The sequence below is a fragment of the Mirounga leonina genome, unplaced genomic scaffold (assembly GCF_011800145.1).
Source record: "Mirounga leonina isolate KUSES-001 unplaced genomic scaffold, KU_Mleo_1.0 Mir_95, whole genome shotgun sequence".
Classification (NCBI taxonomy): domain Eukaryota; kingdom Metazoa; phylum Chordata; class Mammalia; order Carnivora; family Phocidae; genus Mirounga; species Mirounga leonina.
Window position 1 is genome coordinate 8,179,216 of NW_023270865.1, and position 21,626 is coordinate 8,200,841.

Sequence of the window (21,626 nt, forward strand, 5' to 3'; positions counted from 1 at the left end):
GTTTTGGATCCCTGACATTCCTCTACTGGCATAACTAAAAATATAGAAAGACTATAATTTTCCTTTTATGTATTTTGTGTTAATAATTTAAATCATAATTTCTGGAAAGTTAAGATCTCTGATGGCAAACATACCTCATTTATGTAGACTTCAATTTAAAATTTGTAATCATTCAGACTGGAACTCCATCCACATCTCTTATTGAGCAAGCATTTTCTTCACAGGTAATGTCAATTAATATTTCAATATGAGAAGTATATTTCAGACTCAAGATCTAGCCATCAGATACTCTAGAAACTACATTTCAATACACAACTCATAAGGTAATTGCAAACAGGTCTTATCTAGAAATAAAAGCAAGGTATCTCAGGAAATGTCCTTTACAATAATAAACTTTGTTAGTGAGTCTGAGTTGGCGGTACTTTAATATAGTTGACAATTTCTTTTATAAGAAATCTTACATTCTGTCATTTCAAATGATCTGATTTAGATGTGGCACTGGCCTAGAGTCATAAATCCAGCTAACATGTAAGCACAGCATACTTACCAGCATGTAGAACTTTCCCCCAATTAATCAAGAAAGACATAGGTAATAAGGTAGCCTTACCATGTTTAAATATTCATTGAACAATTTGTGCATGGAAGCCACTGTGTAAACTGTGAAGAGCTCTGTTTGGGATCATTATTAGTGATCATGAGATGTCCTCTCCTCTCCTGCCACCAATTTCTTTTCTAAATCCTTCCTCTGCAGAGTGATAAACATAGATTGTGGCCATATCCAACATTTTCTCACCCAATACCATCCCCCCTCTTCTGTTTTTTCACCCTTCTTTATTACCCAGCCCCTTGGCTTAGCAGAGTTCTTTTTTTGACTAAGCCAGGCTCTCAATTCTTCTACCACCTCCTGAGAATAAAGCTTTCTCCATCTGCTACACAGTGAATTGGGAGAAGTGCTGATTCTGAAAAGTATCTGGTGCCCTGGGAGCACAGGAGAGAAGCATTAAAGTTGCTCCAGGAGGCAGGGGAGGGAGGTCATCCAGGAAGATATTTCCAGATAGAGTGATTTTTAGATCAAGAACCTAGAGAGTGGGGGGAGGCGTCTGGGTGGCTCAGTCAGCTAAGTGTCCGACTCTTGATCTCAGTTCAGGTCTTGATCTCAGGGTCAGGAGTTCGAGCCCCACATTAGGTGCCATGCTGGGCATGGAGCCCACATAAAAAAGATAAAGAAAATAGAACCTGGAGAGTTGGTATGCATGCAGTGGTGGTGGGGTATGAATTAGCCAGCGTGTTTAGGGCAGAGAAGGCTGTGTTTCGGATATTCTAGATGAACCAGGCAGGGATTCTCCCCTTTGGCTGCACCTTGGAATGCCCTGGAATGCAGTTATGTCTTGCCACAGTAATGCTGTTTAACAAATAACCACAGAGGTGTACAACAATGAGTGTTGCCCACACATCTGAGGTGGTTGGAGAGGTAACTCTGTGAGATGTAAGACTTAGTAAAATTAATCGTGTTATGATAAATCTATGTTCATAGCCTGGGAATGCAAACCTTAAAGGAGGCACAGCAGGGGACTGGACTCCCAAACATTTAAGCTCAAAGCCTGACTCGCTATCTCTGGGATGCATGGTTCTGGGTAGGGCATTTATATACCTCTTTATCCTCTTTATTTGTAAAATGGGAATGATCATAACACTCGCCTCATAGAACTTTTCATGTTTTTTTTAGAAGATTTATTTATTTATGAGAGAAAGAGAGATAGAGCAGGGGAAGGGGCAGAGGCAGAGGGAGAGAGAGAATCTCAAGCAGACTCCCTGCCGAGCTGGGAGCCCTACTTGGGGCTTGATCTTGAGACCCCAAGATCATGACCTGAGCCGGAACCAAGAGTCTAAAGCTTAACGAACTGAACCACCAGGCACCCCTCATAGAACTTTTCTGAAGGTTAACTTGAGATAATACATGAAAAAGCTGGACACAGCACCTAGTCTATTGTTAGCACTCAGCAAGTGGTGGCCTGTATTATATATATGCTGAGTTAGAGAGTGAAATTCTTAATTGCTCTTTATTAAGTTTTGCTCTGTAAGTTCTTTAGAACTTGGTCATTTAGATTGGTCATTTAGAACAATACCAATCAAGAACATTCATATAGTGCATTAAAATTCATAAAGTGCTTTCATATATATATATATTTTTAAGATTTTATTTATTTATTTGACAGAGAGAGACAGTGCAAGTGAGGGAACACAAGCAGGGGGAGTGGGAGAGGGAGAAGCAGGTTAACGCCCGAGCAGGGAGCCCGATGTGGGGCTTGATCCCAGGACCCCGGGATCATGACCTGAGCCGAAGGCAGACGCTTAACAACTGAGCCACCCAGGTGCCCCTCATATACCTTCTTTGATCAACATAATACTCTGGATAGTAAATAAGGATGAGAACACTGAGGTTCAGAAATTTTAAAAGTTTCACACAAGGTTATTCAGCTAATATAGCTCACAGATGGAATCCATCTCCTGACTGGATTATAATCATGCTCCGGATGTTCAAATTAGAAGTTTAGAGAACACACTGCCTTTCCCTTAATTCCCCACAGAAGGCAGGATCACACAACCTGGGCTCATACCCTGACCATCCCGTAAGATGTTGGAGGCTGAAAGGAGTTAATATTTGGAGAATCGCTTTCTACATTGCACTGTACCATGCATATTAATTGTAACAATGTAGTCCTGTTTTGTTTAATAGAACGTTAACCTACTGATGTCATATGGCTCACATAGCAACTTTTAACTTCTTAAAGTTTTGCAAAGAAATTTTGAAGTTTTGTATGTAAAGAAAGGTAGATGTTAGTAATGACATAAGTTAACGAACATTTGTAATGAGTAGTTTTTCTGGCTCGAAGTATTCTTGCTTAACCATGACAAGTGTGATTTACCACAGCCACTTTAGGTTACCGTTAGGGTAGGGCCAATTAAAGACTCACATTTTAATAGAAAATATCCTTGTCTTGGGCACCTGGGTGGCTTAGTCGGTTAAGTGTCTGCCTTTGGCTCAGGTCATGATCCCGGGGTCCCAGGATTGAGTCCCGTGTTGGTCTCCCTGTGCAGTGGGAAGTCTGCTTCTCCCTCCCCCATGCTCTTATTCTCTCTGTTTCTGTCTCTCTCTCTCTCAAATAAATAAATAAATAAAATAAAAATAAAATTTCCTTGTCATCTTTTTTTCCTTCTTTCTCCCTTGCCTTCCTTTCCTTTCTTGAATTACTGATTGTGTGCATATGTGTGTGCATGCATGTGAATGTGTGCATCCCTTCCACATCTCTGAATTCTAACCTCCCTGCATGTGGAAAACCCAGTCCTGCCTGTCTTACCTCCCCTGTCCTCCATAGCCAGTAGGGATCTTTTCTTCCTACCGATACCTGTCATTTCCTAGCAGAATGGCCCTCGTGGCACTTAACTGCCAGCACCGGGCAATCAGTAGGCACTGTTGTTTTAGAGAGTAACCATCACAACAGCAAATGTGTATTGAGCACTTAATTTGTGCCAGATACTGTCCTAAGCACCTTATTCGAAAGAGCTCATTTAATCCTCAAAGACTCCATTAAGAAGACAATAGTTTGTAAAGGTAAATGTTTTCACTCTTCAACAATATTTTTTTTTATTTTATTTTATTTATTTATTTGAGAGAGAGAGAGCACGCGAGAGGGGGCAGGGTCAGAGGGAGAAGCAGACTCCCCACTGAGCAGGGAGCCCGATGCGGGACTCGATCCCGGGACTCCAGGATCACGACCTGAGCTGAAGGCAGTCGCTCAACCGACTGAGCCACCCAGGTGCCCACTCTTCAACAATATTTTATTTGGAGTCATAACTGTGTTCTTTTGGGGTGGTGGATGGGGGGAGCAGTGAGTTGAAGCGTGGATGGGGCGGGCACAGGATAAGTGTTAAGGGACAAATTTAACAAATTTAACCACAGGAAGAAAACTTACCCCATCTTTGCCATTCCCTTTCCTTGGCAATATTTTATTATAAAATTTTTCAAATATACAGAGAAATGGGAAGAATAGTACAATAAGATGTAAATTCTAAGCTCAGCAATTGCTAATATTCTATACGTATATACACAACTACGGTGTATATATATGTGTATGTATGGTTTTGCTGAATCATTTGCAAGTAAGTTGCTAATATCTTGATATTCTATCCCTAAGTGCTGCAGGAAGCACCTTCTTAAAATAAGGGCAATATCTTATATAACCACAATACAGTTATCACACCTAAGAAAATTAACAATAGGGGCGCCTGGGTGGCTCAGTAGTTAAGCGTCTGCCTTCGGCTCAGGTCATGATCCCAGGGTCCTGGAATCGAGCCCCACGTGTGGCTCTCTGCTCGGCGGGAAGCCTGCTTCTCCCTCTCCCACTCCTCTGCTTGTGTTCCCTCTCTCACGGTCTCTCTCTCTCTCAAATAAATTAAAAAAAAAAAAAAGAAAATTAACAATGAAATTGAATACATCTTGTCTTTTTTCTCCATCCCTATTTGACTATTAAAAAGACCATAGAGAAAAACATTTATATATATATATTTTTTTAATTTAAATTTTACTTAGTTAGCATACAGTGCAATATTGGTTTCCAGAGTAGAATTCAATGATTCATCACTTACATAAACACTCAGTGCTCATTACAAGTGCCCTCCTGAATGCCCATGCCCCATCCAGCCCATCCCCCCACCCACCTCCCTCCAGCAAACCTTAGTCTGTTCTCTATAGTTAAAAGTCTCTATGGTTTGTTTCCTTCCCTCCTCTTCCTCCTTCTCCTCCTCCTCCTTTTTTTTAGAGAAAAACATTTTGAATTTGAATTCTAATAATCTAGTATTCTATATTTTTTTCATGATATGTAAATACTGTATTTAGTCTTTCTTTTTACTTGGAAAGTATTTGCTACTTTGATGGGAAGAAAGACTAGTTTTTTAATAGTTTGAAAATTGGAACTCACTCTCTTCCTAAGGTAAATTGGAGCATGCCCATGGTATGACTGGGAAAATTAAGATGGAAAGTTATAGTTTCAACCTCTATGGATTAGAACTCTGGATTTTTTCCCAAACAGTCCAGCTTAATTTAGGGCTAATCAATAATTCACAGATGCAATCCCCAACCAGGAGATTTAACAGTTTAATAAAGAAGAAACCCTACAAAGGTCCAAAATTTAACAGTTAATAGATGGGAATTCGACCTCCGTTTTCAAGACTGTGCACCAGTAAAGATCCAATTGTATCGGTGAGCCAGTGACAGATTATGGCTTTCTTTTCCCATTTATGAAAGAAATCTCTATTTTTGCTGACAACAGAAAAATGTAACTTAAAAAATCTTTAAAAAATAATGTGTAAACTTTGCTTCTTAGTTATTTCCTTCAAGCCAATTAGTGCTTCACAACTTTTTGTGTGGATAAAGTTTTCCAACATTCTAGATTTTCTTCCAAGTATTTGATGATACTTGATTAAGTTGCCTGACAATATTGCTGTTAATGACAGGATTTTTAAAAAATTACTTTTTATAATAATAATTAATATTCTCTTGTCTCTGACAGAGGTAATGTTTACTTCTTTAGTTTCAGGTCTGGAACTGTGTTTGGTCATTTCCTAGTTCTCATGGAGAGAGGAAAATGTTATGTAACATTTTATACAAGAATATCCAGATGATCCAGAAATAGCCAATAATCATATTGTGGTAGTATTGGAAGATGTTTTGCTTTCATGGAAAGGTTCAACCATAGTGATGAGGGAACAGAAGGCTAGCTGAGGACAAAGCAGAAGCTGACACCCCACAACCCCCCCCCCCGTGGGATATATGTGACATTCTTCATGAACTCCTGCCCTAAAGCTAAGGAAAGGCAAATAGTTAACTTACAGAGATCACAATACTGCAAGACATGAGTCTCCCTCAGCTTATAAATGTTTTAGCAATCTACAAGAACAGAGCATTTTTATCAATTACTTAGCTTCCAGAAGGAAATGTAGATACTTAAATGTCTTATAACCTACAGCCATTGACAGACACTTGATGGGAGCAGAGTGTAATGTTCCTCCAGGAACTATCCCAACTATTGTCATGTAAATGCCTTGCTAGAGGGAAAAACAACCTTAACTTGCCAATGGCAAGGCCTCCAGTATCCTGTGAGTCTTCTTTAACATATGAAAATCCTTTTGAAAACCTCCCTTTTCCTTACCTCCTTCATCCCCATAGTATATAATCAGCCACCCCCCACGCAGCTCTTTCTAACCACGGGTCCTGTTCCCATGCTTTAATATAAACCACCATTTTGCACCAAAGACGTCTCAAGAATTATTTCTTGGTTGTCGGCTCCGGACCTCACCTCACCAAACCTCATCTATATTCCGAAACCCCATCAATAGCAGAAGTGTTCCAAAAGGGAATAATGGCCTTTGCTAAGATGCTACCATAAGGCATGAATTTTAGGGAGTGTCAACTGGATTTTAAGTGTTCTTAAAATACTTGATATGGAATCAGGCTTCTAGGGGTTGAATTGAGTCCCTACAACATGATATATTGAAGTACTAAGCCCCAGCACCTCAGAATGTGATCTTTTTTTTTTTTGAAAATAGGGATCTTCAGAGGTAATCAAATGAAAATAAGGGCATCAGGGTGGACCCTAATGAAATATAACTGCTTTCCTTAGAGAAAGTGGAGATTTGGACACAGAGAAACACACAACTATACACTTATGACACCCAAGAAAATTAACAATAAAATTGAATACATCTTGTCTTTTTTCTCCAACCAATTTTCATTAATAAAAAGACTATAGAGAAAAACATTTATATATATATATATTTTTAATTTAAATTTTACTTAGTTAACAGTGCAATATTGGTTTCCAGAGTGTAATAAAATGATTCATCACTTACATAAACACCCAGTGCTCATCACAATGCCCTCTTGAATGCCCGTCCCCTATCCAGCCCATCCCCCACCCACCAGCCTCCAGCAACCCTTAGTCTGTTCTGAATGCCATGGGAAGATGAAGACAGAGATCAGGGAGATGTGCCTACAAGCCAATGAACATAAAAGATAGCCAGCAAACCACCAGAGACTCAGAGAGGTGCATGGAACCGATGCTCTCCCCCAGCCCTTGAAGGAACCAGTCTTACCAACGTCTTGATCTCAGACTTCTGGCCCCCAGAACTAGAAGACCGTAAATGCCCGTTGTTTAAGCTGCCCAGCCTGTGGTACCCGGTTACTGCAGTCATGGGAAACTGATACCTGGGCCAAGTTCTTGAGCTGAAATGCATGAGAGTGTGATTTTTCCTCTGTGACTAGGTTACTACTAATGTAGTGTAAAATTTCCTTCGGAGAACTAAATAGTGTTCCATATATTTACTTAAGGAGCCTTTCCCTTGAGTTCTTTTTGGAGTTAAATTGATTGGCTCTTTTATTTTAAAATGAATCCTGTAGGTAGCCACATGAAAATTTAATTAGAGAACGCAAGTGATTAGCTATTGACCAGTGCAATATGGGCAATGATTACATCTTTCTGCTTTGAGATATTTTTGGTCTGCTCCACATCTCCTCATCTGGGAAGCATTCCTGAACCACAGGATAATCTCTGCTCTGTCCATGTCATGTGGGTGAAGCTGTGAGCTCTAGCTAGCCCCAGGGAGCTCCAATAAGAGTTCCTCATTTCTCTGGTCATGTGTTTAGTTCAGTTATGAGCATATAACCCATGCTAGACTAATCTGAGTGTTCCTAGGGAACTTGCCAGCATGATCAGGAAAAATGCTCTTTTTATCAGGCATTGTAAGTCCTAATGTGAGTGCAGACTGGGATGGGATGTTTTGGGTTAGAAGCTTCACTGAAAATTATAGAGCTAAGTGGGGACAGGAGATATAGTCTCAGTATGAATTCTTATTCCCTGGGGCAAGCTCTACTCAAAATCAGAAATATTCTTTCGATTTTCTGTTTATATGAGCCTATAATGTCTCTTTTGTATGTGAAGCCATTTTGAGTCGGGTATTTGACTCTGACAATAAAAAGTGTCTTGATGAATCTGCAAAGTATAATCTTTAATTTTTAACCCCTCATGGCCTCTGGAAGTTTTGGATAGTTTCTGTGCTACAGTGTTCTGGAACATGGTGAGCCCTCAGTAAGAGTTGATTCCATTTTTTATCCTACATTATCAGAATAAAATTGATGTCCAAATTCATCAAAATGGCAGTGGGATGGTTTTCCCTATAATATGGGATAAACAAAGTCATAATTCGCCAATGAGAGGGGGCATCTGAGTTTCTTCCTGGTGAGTCTGGGTGAGGCTTGGCTCAGGACTGCTCCAGCCAAGAGAAAATGGTGGAAGAGATGTTATATGACTTCTGAGGCTCGGTCATAAAAAGGTTGCGGCTTCCACCCAGCACTCTTTCGGATGTTTGCCTGTGGAAGTCAGTCACCATTCTGTGAGGAAGGCCAAACCGGGAGAAGAGAGGAGCTGGGCCCTCAGCCTCCAGCCAGCGTCACCCACCAGACATTTGAGTGAACAGGGCTTTGCATTGCTTCAGCCGCCCAGGCTTTGGGGCCTGTGTCTGCTCTTCTGGGCTAGTGTGTGTTTAGCTCCACAACGATGGGCCAGACTTCTTCAGGACACCCGTATCATTAAGGTTAGAGGCAAATAAGCTGACACATGATGGGATCCAGTCTGTGCTGTGGGTTTCCTTTTATACCCCCTCCATTTGTCCCTCATGTACGAAGTCACTTGCCTCTGCTTATCACTCACAGCATCCTGCACCTGTTCCCTGTTTATATTAGTCTTGCTGCAGTCCTCACTGATTTGAAAATCTGAATACATTTTGATGAAGTAAATAACATTTGAGTACAAGCTGTGTCTGAGAAAACTTTCCCAAGTATATATGAATAGATTTATATGCCAAGTGGACCTGGCAAATATTCATATTGAGGAAAAGGCTTGTTTGTTTATCTTCATTCTTTGGAAGACTCTTCTCCCAAATTTTTAGGCCAAGATGTCTTAGTCTGCTCAGGCTGCTATACCATAAATACCACAGACTGGAGGACTTAAACAATAGACATTTATTTCTCACAGTTCTGGAGAATGGGGGTCCAAGATCGGGCTGCCAGCATGGTTGGTTCCTAGTGTGAGCCCTCCTTCTGGCTTGTAGACTGCCACCTTCTTGATGTGTCCTCACATGGCAGAGAGAAGACTCTGGGCTCTTCCTATTCTTATGAGGACTCCAATGCCATCATGGAAGCCCCATCCTCACAACTTCATCTAAACCTAATTACCTCCTAAAGGCCCTGCCTCCAAAGACCATCCCACTGGGGAGTTAGCCTTCACCATATGAATTTGGGGGTACACAAACATTCAGTCCATAAGATAAGATAAAAAGACAAATTCTATTGACCTATGAAGACTTCTCTGGCACTATTTACCTGTTTATTCATGGTTGAGTGTGTTTGGAATTTGACAATTGAAAGTATACTCTGCCTGCTATAAATGTACAGGGTGGGTCAGACTGGAGAAAGACTGCAGTTCCTCCACAGTCCCTGAGGCTGACGTAAGTTGCCTCTCCATCAGTAGTATTTAGTTGTACATAATAGGGATCCCATCACGTGCTGTGAAGCTTCCTCATGAAGGAGGCCAAGAAAGCCAAAGACACCAGTGGACAACATGCTGATGATTCAGAATGAAACATGGCAACCTTCCAAAGAAAAACAACCATATTCTCTGGTAGTGGAGGTGCTGTCAAAGAGACATGTCCTTACACAACCCACTATAATTTATATTATATTCTTAGCTCCAGATTAGCAAGGCTCATTGACACACTGAGAACGTAAACCAAGTAGAATTACTCTTTACCCCAGGAAAGGCCAGAGAAGACATCTAAGCATTGACACGGGATAAATTGCATATGGACTATGTTTGCCTGGCTTCCATGGCACCCCTTCTGCTGGAACAGCTCATACCCATGGTAGTATTACAAACCCTCTGGCAATAGTTGGATAGAGCAGGTTTAGAAACATGACCCAAGCTGAGCCAAGAAAATTATTTTTTTCCTTGGAGTTTAGATTTTCATCAAGAGATACTCTATCTATGTGAGTTACTAGAATGGTGTTATGGACTGAATTATGTCCCCCCAAGTTTGTATATTGAAGTCTTAACCTCCAGTGTGGCTATATTTGGAGATAGTGTCTTTACGGAGGTAATTAAAGTTAAACTGGGTCCTAAGGGTGGGGACTAATCTGATAGGACTGACATCCTTGTAAGAAAAAGAAGAGAGAGTAGAGATGTCTTTGTCTGTGCCCGCACACACAGAGAAAAGTCTACTGAGGACACAGTGGGCAGGCACCTTGTGCAGAGCACAGAGGGAGGACTCACCAGAAACCATCCCACTGGCACCGTGATCTCAGATGTCTAGTCTCCAGAACTGTGAGAAATAAAAGTTTGTTGTTTCTAAGCCAGGTGGTCTATGGTATTTTGTTATAGCAGCCCAAATGGACAGATAGAAATTGATTTGTATTACTTGTAACCACTGACATTAATTAATCCAAAGAGCTCATCAAGCTCATACTCTGTGAGGACCCTTAACAAATGGAATGTTTCCCAGCCCCAGGACAGTCTGTCCACATTGGCAGGAAAGGTGACCAAACTGGGTGCCATAATCTGAGACAGAATCCTGGATGTTTGTCGTTTTGGCCCCCAACATTCTATCTTTGCCCTGTGCAACCACTGTCTCACCATTTTCCAATGCTCTATTTTGGGCCAAGTTTCCATAATGACTCCACGTGTAAGCTGATCGGCACCTTCCATCCTTGTGATCAGAATGGCTGGCTTCCTAATGGTCACAAGACACAAATCCTGCCTATCATGGCTAAGGAGATTCAATTCCCAGCCTTTTGTTGTCATCAGGGAAGCATACTTCCTATTCTTGTTGGCACACAGGTGACAAGATGATGGCGCTGGAATTGTGACAGCCATCTTGTGAGCACACGGGTCCCGAGTGAGGACTGAACATCAGGAAAGCAGAGCTGAGAAATCCAGAGACAGAAGCTCCATCTCAGTGAAATCATTTGAACCTGGATCAAACCATACCTGAAGCAAGAGCTCTCTGGATTCTTCAGTTTTGTGAGCAAAGAAATTCCTTTTCCTTTTCTTCAGTGGGTTTGAGTTAGGGTTTTTGTCACTTGCAGCAGAAAGTATCGTTAACTAATACAGTTATTGGAAGTTGGGTTTCAGGTGTCAGGCAATCTATAAACTGGGGGTAGGGGCTGAGCTACAAACAGTTCTAAAACTCCACTAGGCATGCTTTTTCCTTTCTTTGAAATCATAAAACACTTTACTTCTACAATCGATATGGCATATATCACATATTGCCTTGAATTGCAATTACAGTTCTCATATGGTGGGTACAAATTTCACAACCATAAAACACCGGTGTGCAGAATTGTAACTTTCTTTATTGTTTTATAATTGAATTTAATTTAGCTCACAAACCCTCATTTCAGCTAATGACAGAGAACTTAATCTTGCTAATTCCAGGTAATTCTGTCAGTCCTTGTTTGAAACGTGGTATCTTTTGGAAGGAGTACCTAGTTAATTCAGGATTCCTAATCCCTTCACCCTATCCTTTTTCCCTGGGGGTGGTCTGTGTTCTAGCAAGCGTGGTTCGGGAGGCAAAGTGTGTGGTCTGGGAGCAACCTCTGACCTGGCACAGACCTCTGTGATTGACCCAGCTGAGCTGGGCAGCCACTGCTGCTGGTTATGTCCACACTCAGCTCTCAGCTCAGCTTCTAGAAACTCAGCCATGCCGTCCATCAAGTCCCCAGTTTAGGCAGCCAACAGGTCTCTGATCCCATAGCACAGTCACCTCCCTGCATGCATGCCAGCTCTCAACTCAGCTCCTTAAGACATCTCACTGCAACACTCAAGGATCCTTGGCTCCTCCACATCCTGTGGGAGTAAGGGAGACCAGGGGATGGGGATGTCTCAGCATCCCGTGTTTTTAAGCCAGCTGTGCTCCCATTTCCAGGCTACAAGAACCACCCACGTGGTAAAGAACATGTGGGAAGTAGCTTCCCCAATTCTCAGATGAGTCCACTCTGTAGTCCAGCTGCAAACCCATTGTGGGATGGGGTAGTTTGATCTCAAGAGCAGGTACAGAGCCTCACCCTCCCCTCCTTGGCTTGCTCTCCTCTCCATGAGCTCTGCGCCCAGCTCAGGAAGGGCTGTTTGGCCTCCCCATGAGCTGCAGGTCAAGCTCTTTGCTCTGGACACCCCCAGGCTGGCTCTTGATGTTACTTGAATAATAATGAAAACCCTTTCCTCTCTCACCTGTCTGGCTCTTATAGCAGAAAACTATTGTTTCCAAGACCAGCCTCTGTTGTTGATTCCCAGAAGTTCGGCCTAGAGCTCCCCGGTGGAGAGTCCCATCACTTGTTCTGGCTGCCTCCTTGGGACCAGCTCTTCCCTGGGACCTCGCAGCGTGGTTCCAGTGGAGTAAGCGTTGCAGGGCAAAAAAACAAAACCACAGAGCAGAGTTACCAGGAAGGAAAAGCACTTGGGGACTATTTCACAGCCTAAGCTGGTTCAGGGAGCACCGTGGCTGTTCTCCACCACGGAAGTGTCCTGTCGGGCTCCCTGCCAGTCCTTCTGCTGGCACTTTGTCACCTTGGCCAGGGCCAAATGCCACCCAGTGTACTGAGAAGCACAAGCAGCAGAAGAACTTTCTGGGCTGTGCGAGTGTTTTTTCCTTAGGGCAGTTGGCCTCCGGGTCATCCCTGCTCTTTCAGCTTCTGGAAGGTGGCCCTCATATTTTCCAGTAGCAGCTTCCTGTTCTAGGAATCAACACTGAGTTCCCTGAAGGTCGGCTTGGGAGTGGTGGACTGGAGGGCACTCCAAATCACCCCCAGTGGGCTGTGGGTTGTGTCCCCCAGAAGCTATGTCCTGGCTCCTGGAACCCATGAAGGTGGCCTTATTTGGAAATTGAGTCCTTGCCGATGTACGTAGTTAAGGATCTAGATGAGATGACAGCACCTTAGAGTGGCCCCTGATTCCAATAACCGGTGTCCCTATGGGACAGGGAGAGACACTCAGAGACATGACAGGGCGAAGGCCTCGCAGTAAGCGAGGCAGAGACAGGAGTGGTGTGTGCACCAGCCCAGGAGCGCCAAGTGCCTGGGGCCACCAGGCAGTAGGAAGAGGCAGGACGCTCCCCTAGCGCCTTTGGAGGCAGCCTGGCCCTGCCGATCCCTTGATTTCAGACTTCTGGTCTCCAGACCGTGAGAGAGTAAGTTTCTGTTGTTTAAACAGGAACAACAGTTTGTGTTGCTTTGTCCCAGCAGCCCTGGGAAAGGAACGCACTCAAACCCTCCCTCCTGCCCCATTTCCCTCTCCTCACTCCCAGGGTCGGATATTTTGAAGGCTGTGACATTTCAGGGATCCAGAGGAGGCTAAATAGAGAATGGTCCCCAAGCCGATCCCCTTTAGTGAGCTGGTCCCCCCACCCCCCCCCCGCTGCTCTGGGTCCCGGCTGCTGAAGGCTCAGAGCCATTCTGCTCTTTGAAAATTGTCCCCCACAGAACAGAAGCTGTGTCTCTCACCCAGGGGGCCTTGCACCATCCCTGGAGGGAGGTGAGTTCACAGCTGTGGCACTGATATGGGGAGCAGTGCTGCACCCCCTTGCCTCGAATGAGACTGTCTCTGCGGTGCTCTTCCCGCCCGGGGGTCAGAGACCACGTTCCTGTTTGCTTCTCTGGCCCTGTCCTGCTGCCTTCCTCCCTCCCCTCGAGGGCAGTGTTCCAGTGCTTCTGGGTGCCCGTCCCCCATCTCGGGCGTGGCTTCCAGGGAAGTGGACCCCAGACCAGATCATGACTCCATGAGGGCGCAGACTTTCTTCCCCGTGGCTCTATCCAGCATCGGGCAGTCATTCTCAAGCTGCGGCATGCAGACGGCGCACCTGGAGAGTGGCTTAGGTTCGTGGGTTAACCCCAGAGGTTCTGATTCAGCATTTCTGTGAAGCTCTCAGGTGCTGCTCCTGCTGTGGGGGCTGCTGCTGATCGAGGGACCGCTCTCCGAGACTCGCGGACCCAGGCTGTGTGGGCCGATGGACAAGACGGATGGCCTGAGAGGGCAAGAGTACCAGGACAGGTTTGCAGAAATGAATTTGCATGTTCGAGTTGCGAGTTGAGCAAGGGATGGAAAGAATCTGCGTGATGGGCTGAGGGCTGGGAGGAGGGGGGGAAGCCTGTCTGGTGTGGTTTGGAAGGTCTGTGCCTGGGCCCAGCCCCTTGGCCTGTGGCTACGCCCTGGAGGAGTGAGCAGCTGTGGGCAGAAGCTGAAGGTCTCTGTGAGTGCGGGGAGGTCCCCCAAACAGTTCTGTTGCGCAGGAGGGACTGGCTTAACTTAGAAAAGAGGAGCTGGGCATTCCTGTGTGTGCCTGTGCATCTGCGTGTGCATGCGTGTGTGCATGCGCGTGTGTGCGTGCACACGTGCAGTCCCGGGCTGGTTGAGTCCTCTGCATCACCGGGCAAGACACATCCACCAGCAGCGGCACAAAGGGCAGGACGGCCCCACCCCAAGACACACCCACCCACACCCACACCCCCTCCACACACACACATACACGCACACACGCGCTAGTCCTTCCCGTTTGAATTCTTCCTTCTGTGCAGCAATCTGTTTTTGTGGGAGAGCCCTCACATCTTCATTTGCGGTTCCTGGCAATTTGGGGTTTGCTCTCTCCCACCTCGCTCTCCCCCCGCCCAGCAGAGTCCAGGGTTTCATCTGCTCTGCCTTTTCCCCTGTCGATGACACAGAGGGAAGTTTTGAATCTTCTCTGCTTTTGTTGTTCTCGTCACCTCTCTGATCATTTGTTTCATGGCTACAGGTATTCCACTTCACAGAGAGGGGATCTGAATTCTTCTGATTCTTTGTTCATGGACAGACCTGGGCCCCAGCCACCACCTCTCTGCAGCCTACACATTGTCTGCTTACCAGCAGGTGGCAGAGTGTCCATCCTTCTCGTTTTTTATCACGGATTCTAAGGGTGTGCGCTTCAAGCGCCTGTCCATCCCTGTGCGTGCCTCTTCTCGCTCTCTGACAAATCACGAAGAAGGGGCTTTAGGTTCAGAGGTTGAGTTGATCACATTCCTATTTCCGGCATATTCTCATCGTCACTCTGAAAAGCTGCTCTTTCTTTGTCAGCCCCCTCTCCGCTCCCCCGCCCTCTATAGGTACTTGTCCTAGTGTATTCCTTACGTGTTTGTACTGCAGTGGATGCTAATCGCACCCTACCTGGACCCCCTCCCAGGTGGGTGACCCCCTCCCGAGGTGAGTGCTGGTGGCTGACGCCTCCAGGGGCCCAGGCCTTGCGTGCTGAGAACTGCTCTCAGGCGGGGAGCTTCCTGGCTGAGCGTTCCCACACCCCTGGGGTGGGGGAGCCCCAGCCAATGACTGTCCCAAAGGGAGTACAAAAGGCCAGCCCCTTGCCTCAAGGGTGTGCTTGGTGCCCCAGACACCCCCCCAATCTTTCTAGACTTTCCCCAAGCTCATATCCTCACTGAGCTTCCCCTGCTTGATCCTGCTTCCGCCCCCTCTTCTCCCAAAAGCCTCCCTCAAAGCATCACTTAAATCTGCATCCTGTCTCAGGCCCTGCATCTAGGGACCCACATTAAGACAGTATCCACACAGAATGTGGAGTGCTCCGTGTGTGTGCATGTGTGTGTATTTTAGCTGCCTTGGAGAGAGTGGCTCTTCCAGCTCACACCCTTTCCTCCTGTTCTCACGGAGCCCTCTCTACCCAAGATCTACCCCTGGTGCTATCCATTCATTCAGCGGTGTCCTCCAAATGCTCTTGAACCAGAACTGCAGGGGCATCATGGAGATGCTGACACAGTGGTGGCTTTTCTCGGTGCTTGTGTGTGTGTGTGTGTGTGTGTGTTCACGTCCCCATGAGATTTGTCTTCTGGTCACTGTAGGAGAATTCTGACCACCCTGGGTGGGGTGTGGTTGGTGAGGGGAGACCCTGGTGTTGGGATTGCAGACGTTTCCCGTTGACTGTATGCCCTGGGCATGTGTGAGCCTCAGTTTCCTCATCTGTAAGATGGGGCAATAATACCTACCTCACCAGAGTATTGTGAGGAATAAATATGAGGAAGATAGGAAAAAGAAGAGAAAGATGCTTCTTTTTGTCCCATGCAGATTCCATTGTGTGTGTCCCCACATTTTAGCCACTTCCCCAGTGAGAAACACTTTGATTGCTTCTTCTTGCGCATGGCTATAGGCGTGAGCTGAATGGACATCCTTGTATGTGGCCCCTGGGACCTGTGTGATGATTTCTCTGGATGGATGGTTGGGACTGGATCCTGAGCAGATCCTCAGGCACCTGCAGACTTATCTGTACAGAGTCTTACACGTTACTCCCTGGAGTTGCACTAGTTCCCCAAGAGCTTGGTGACACACGAATGGTCCTGTGTCCCCACATCCTTACCAACGTCAAGGATGGTCTTCCTTTCCATTTTTTTTTTTTTTTTTGCCATTCTAATGATGGTTTTTCATCATTGCTTTGGGGCTTTAACATCTCTGCATGTGCTTGTGGCTATTGGTGCCTCTCCTTTTGCGGACCATCCATGATTTTTTTTTTTCTAATTTAAAGAATTTTGTTTATTCTAGATATTAATCTCGTGTGGTTTTATACAGTGAAAGTATCTTCTTTGAGTGGGCCATCTGTCTCTTTTCCTTGTTTATGGCATCCTTCATTGAGCAGAAATCCTTAAGAGATACTGCCTTATGCTCTCATTGTCGTATGGAGATTTTGACAAAACTGCTCACAAAATATTTCACCTGCCCTCTGTCACAGCCCTCCTGCCAGGACTCGGGCATGAATCCATAGGGACCCGGGTTAAGAGATGCTCAGAGTTACAGAGACCATTTTCACACAAAATCACGGACACTTTTTATATTGACCCATAAATCCAGCTTTTGTACCCTGGCCCTCTCCTCCATGAACCTGAGCTCTTTTTCTGGAGCTTTCCAGTCCCTCATGCATGGGGACACCGATGGACCACCTCTCTGAACCCTAGAGGTGCCTCGACTCACTTGAGCTGCACAGAAAACACATGTTAGCATGCTAAGCTGGTCTCTGCTCTACAATGTAAACAATATGAGTTTAATTCCTCAACAGACCCTCCTGAGAGGAACTTTTCATTTTTGTGGTCTCAATAGGTCCCCAGTCATACACTGTTGCTCTTATAGTAAGCAAACAATATTATAGCAAACACCCAGGTGGATATGCCATGCTGAACAGCATGATCTACATTCCGAGGGTTGAGAGGAAAGGTTTTTCCTATTTCTTATTTTGCTTTGGGGACTCCTAGTAGCAACTCAACAGATGACTGGGTACACTGGTAGGTTGATGCTCTGATGAAGGAGAATTGAGAGGATGACCATGGTTTCCTACATAAATAATTGCAAGACACCCACATACTAGGCTCTTAGGGTAGTGGGCACAGATATTGGTACCTCTTCTTCCTTTGAGCAGGTAGTTCTTCCAAGGCTTATAACTGAGAAGATCCTCTAGCTGTCCCTGACCTCTTACGCCTGAGTTACCAGTTGTAAGGAAAAGAATAAGTAGGGTATCTGGGGTCATGGAAAAGACCTTGTAGCAGTTAATCTTTTTTTTTTTTTTAAAGATTTTATTTATTTATTTGAAAGAGAGAGAATGAGAGAGAGAGAGAGAGAGCATGAGGGGGGGAGGGTCAGAAGGAGAAGCAGACTCCTCGCCGAGCAAGGAGCCCGATGTGGGACTCGATCCTGGGACTCCAGGATCATGACCTGAGCTGAAGGCAGCCGCTTAACCAACTGAGCCACCCAGGCGCCCTGTAGCAGTTAATCTTGACCAAAGTGGCCAATGAATGTGATGGCTCCAACCTGTTGACATAAGGCTTTCTTCTGCTCTTCATTAGCACTTTTTTGTCACTTAAGTTGGTATCTCCCATCTCACATTTCCTATCTCCAACTGACCCTCTCCCAATATTCTCTTTTCCTGGTGGGCTGCTCTGTACCTCACAGTGTACTGGTTATTGTGGCAAATCCATGTAAATGTCAGTTATCCTCTTTATATATTCAAGGTGGTTTTGTTTGAAGGCAGGAATTTGATTACCCATAGTAGAATAAGGTTTGAGTGATACTAAGGAAAGTCTATAGATCCTGGGATGCCCCCTTTTGACTCAGAGTCACCAGAATGTTCACTCTCCTTGACTCAACATGGAAAAGTGATACTTTTATACCAGCATGATGCTCTAAAAAGTTGGGTACCAACCTTTTAGTTGTGTGGGCATATTTTATGGGTTTCTTAATGACAAAGAGAATTTTTGTCCAACTGAACCACACACTTTGCTGATCTCAGGAATTTTATTTTTTATTTAAGTAGGCTCCATGCCCAGTGTGGAGCCCAACATGGGGCTTGAACTCACAATCCTAAGATCAAGACTTAGATGCTTAACCAACTGAGCCACCCAGGCGCCCCAATCTCAGGAATTTTCAATCTACCTTTACTTTAGACGCATTACAATTAGTAAGGAATAAAGCCTGGCAGAACTCTTTTTTTCCAAAGCCACATTGATTTTTCCTCCACTTTTTAAAGTTGTTACAGACTAACTTGACAATGATTCTCCTTTTAGGATCATTCTTAACAAGTAAGTAAGTTTACACATGTGACAAAAACCAGGCTACTGAGTATGCCTGGAAGTAATGACCATGGGGTAAAGGAAGAACCCAGGGCTTTTTAAGGTGAGGTCCGCTGCAAAACCCAGGAGGCATGGCTAAAATGCAGACTCCTCGGTCCTAGGTCTCCTGAGTTGGGGTGACGTGGAGGTCTATATTTTAGCAAACATCTCAGGTATGATTTGAGCACAATTAGATTAAATTGCATTCATTATCTACTGTGTTCCAGGTGTGTTCATGCATTATCTCATTTAATTCCATAACTACTATGCATGGGAGGTATTTCTAACCTTATTTCAGAGGTCTTTCTAACCTTATTTCACTGGTCTGGCAATTCAACTTTGTAATCATGAGACTGTAGGAGGTGAAACAGTTTTTCAAATCTTTATTTGTCCATCTACAAAGCGCTGGGCTCTAAGAATAAAATCTATAGGAGAGTTGGGAAGAAAAGAAGCAGTTTGCTTTTTCTAGGCAAGAGGGAGTTTTAGGACAGCGTTGTTTCTCTTGCATGAAACACTGAGGATTCTCATAGTGAGAGCTTTGGTTTTATTCTGTATCAGTTAGGAGAGGCTCAGTTAGCTGCTGTAATAAACACTCTTCAGAATCTTGAGATCACAAAAGTTTATTTCTCACTCATGCTACATGTCTATTGTGGGTTCGTAGGGGCACTCTGCTCAACATAGTCATTCAGGGACCTGGTCAGTATAGTGTTGTGGTGTGGAAAGCTGCCAGTTGTTGTGAGTGAGAGAAAAGAGCACTCAAGAGGATCTTGAACTGGCAATCACATGCTTCTGCCCAAAGCTGGCAATCCTCACTTTGTTTATTGATCCAAACCTGTCACATGGCCTTACCCATGTCCACAGGGGAGCCAGGAGCCACAATCCCACCATGTTCCCAGAAGCAATAATAACCACTTACAATCACCACAGAGTCCCTATCAGGGCAGGGACTAGGGTAGAGTAATGGGGCTGAGTTGTTAAAATTTTAATATTTTATTCATCATGAATTCTTTTTTAATATTCATTTTCATTTTTAAAAAGATTGCATTAAGACATTATTTATCTTCATTACTGATTTTTTTTGTAACCTATCAATTTTGTACCTGAGTCCCCTCCTTGCTATGCATTGAAGGAGGATTAAAAGTATCAGAGATTTAAATGAAATTTTGTTTTCATGTTGGAGCCCTAGAGAAAAGCAATATTTAGTGAGAGATAAGGATATAGCTGACATCTACATAAATATTGGCAAAATAAAGAAGGAAAAAAATAGGGAGACATACATTCTAACAGGAAAGAGAAGGCACAATGAAGGTCAGTTTGAGATTGAGATGCCTGAGGTTCGTGCTGCCCAGATTCCTTATTTTGTCAGCATTGTACAGGAAAACTTTCGTGTTTAATTTTCCCAGTGACCTTCCAAGTATATTAAGAAGACAATTAAAACCTGTATCCCAGAACCACAAAGTTCTCAGTGACTGGTCTAAGGTTAATCAGTGTGAATTGAATGAAACAGCTTGTTCAAGTAAAATTGACTGAAATCTTGATGAGCAAAAATGGAACTTTTGGCTGCTAGTTTTTGCTCCCTTTGCCTAAGAACACTGTTGTGTAAGATTTTTTAAAGTACTACTAGAATGTCATGGAAGCTTTTGTAAGATGCCTTAGAAATTGATTTGGGTAAAGATCTAGGATATTTGCCATTTATGGAACTGTAAACATACAGCAATTTAACTTATTTTGATACTTGGTATGATTTTTCTTTTAACCAATGTCTCCCAAATTTTGTACTTATGTGGATTTCATGTGGGTGTGAATTTATAAAATTGACCCAGATTCTCTCTCAGCAGTAGAATTGATCTTTTTTTTTTCTATGTGCCTTGTAAAACATATCCATGAGCTTGCCTGATGAAATTGAGAAGAAAATTTCTTCAAAGACCTGAATTATTTGCTAAATGTGTTTCTGCTTTGAGCATCAGGGGAATGTACACCTAAATATGGAGTCAAAGTGAGTGCATCTTCTTGACCATGACATTGCTTTAATCTTTGGTATTTTATATTCTCTGGAAAACCCCAATATCCGTGGAGTGTCCCCATAATGGATGTGATCACTACATAATTACCTATGAAAATAAGAAAATCTCAGGTTTTTGAGAAACTCTATCAGATTCTAGAAACACAATGTGTTATTCTCTGTAGAATGCTTTTGATATCAAGTTTTTTTTTTTTAAAGGAATTTGTTCATATGGTTCCCTTCTATATCTTTAGAGAATGGCTTGGCAAACAAACTTACTATAGCTGGAGTCTCATTCAGCACTACATTAGTAAATCACAGCTAGTGGGCTAGCTTTTCCCCATTGCCTCCCTGGGGATAATTAGGGTCTTGGGGAGATGCATTAATATCTGCTCCCTGGGATCAGATTTACTAACAGGGATCCCTGTTGGCTCTTGGGGAAAGAATCATTAAATTGTAATGACAAGTACTACTCTAGAAGGATATTCCAGGTGTTGGAGGAGTGTAAAAGAAAAGGTCCCCCATTTGGGTTACCAGTTATCAGACAATGTATCACTAGCACTTGGACAGCGCTTTAAAGAAAGGGTAGGAGGAACGCCTGGGTGGCTCAGTCGGTTAAGTGTCTGCCTTCGGCTCAGGTCATGATCTCAGGGTCCTGGGATCGAGCCCCGCATCGGGCTCCCTGCTCAATGGGGAGCCTGCTTCTCCCTCTCCCTCTGCTGCTTCCCCTGCTCCTCCTCTCTCTCTCTCTCTCTCAAATAAATAAAATCTTAAAAAAAAATAAAATAAAGAAAGGGTAGGAGTTCTTCAGTAGGGAGTACCCCTTTCCCTCAATATGAGCTCAATGTCTGTAACCTCGCACTTCATAGTTAAGGCTCATCTGGGATCTTCAGATGA

The 21,626-nt window shown here is 44.1% G+C and overlaps 1 long non-coding RNA gene across 2 annotated transcripts in view; it reads left to right on the forward strand.

The window, feature by feature from the left end:
* Positions 1-21,626, forward strand: part of LOC118006181 — a 177,815-nt gene that overhangs the window by 66,556 nt on the left and 89,633 nt on the right. Inside the window, exons 6-7 of one of the 2 annotated variants that reach the window (XR_004677988.1) lie at positions 10,947-11,129; positions 14,022-14,150. The exons of the other annotated variant lie outside the window; for it this stretch is intronic. This is a non-coding gene — a long non-coding RNA (uncharacterized LOC118006181). The remainder of the gene's footprint in view (positions 1-10,946; positions 11,130-14,021; positions 14,151-21,626) is intronic. 2 annotated transcript variants of the gene reach the window in all.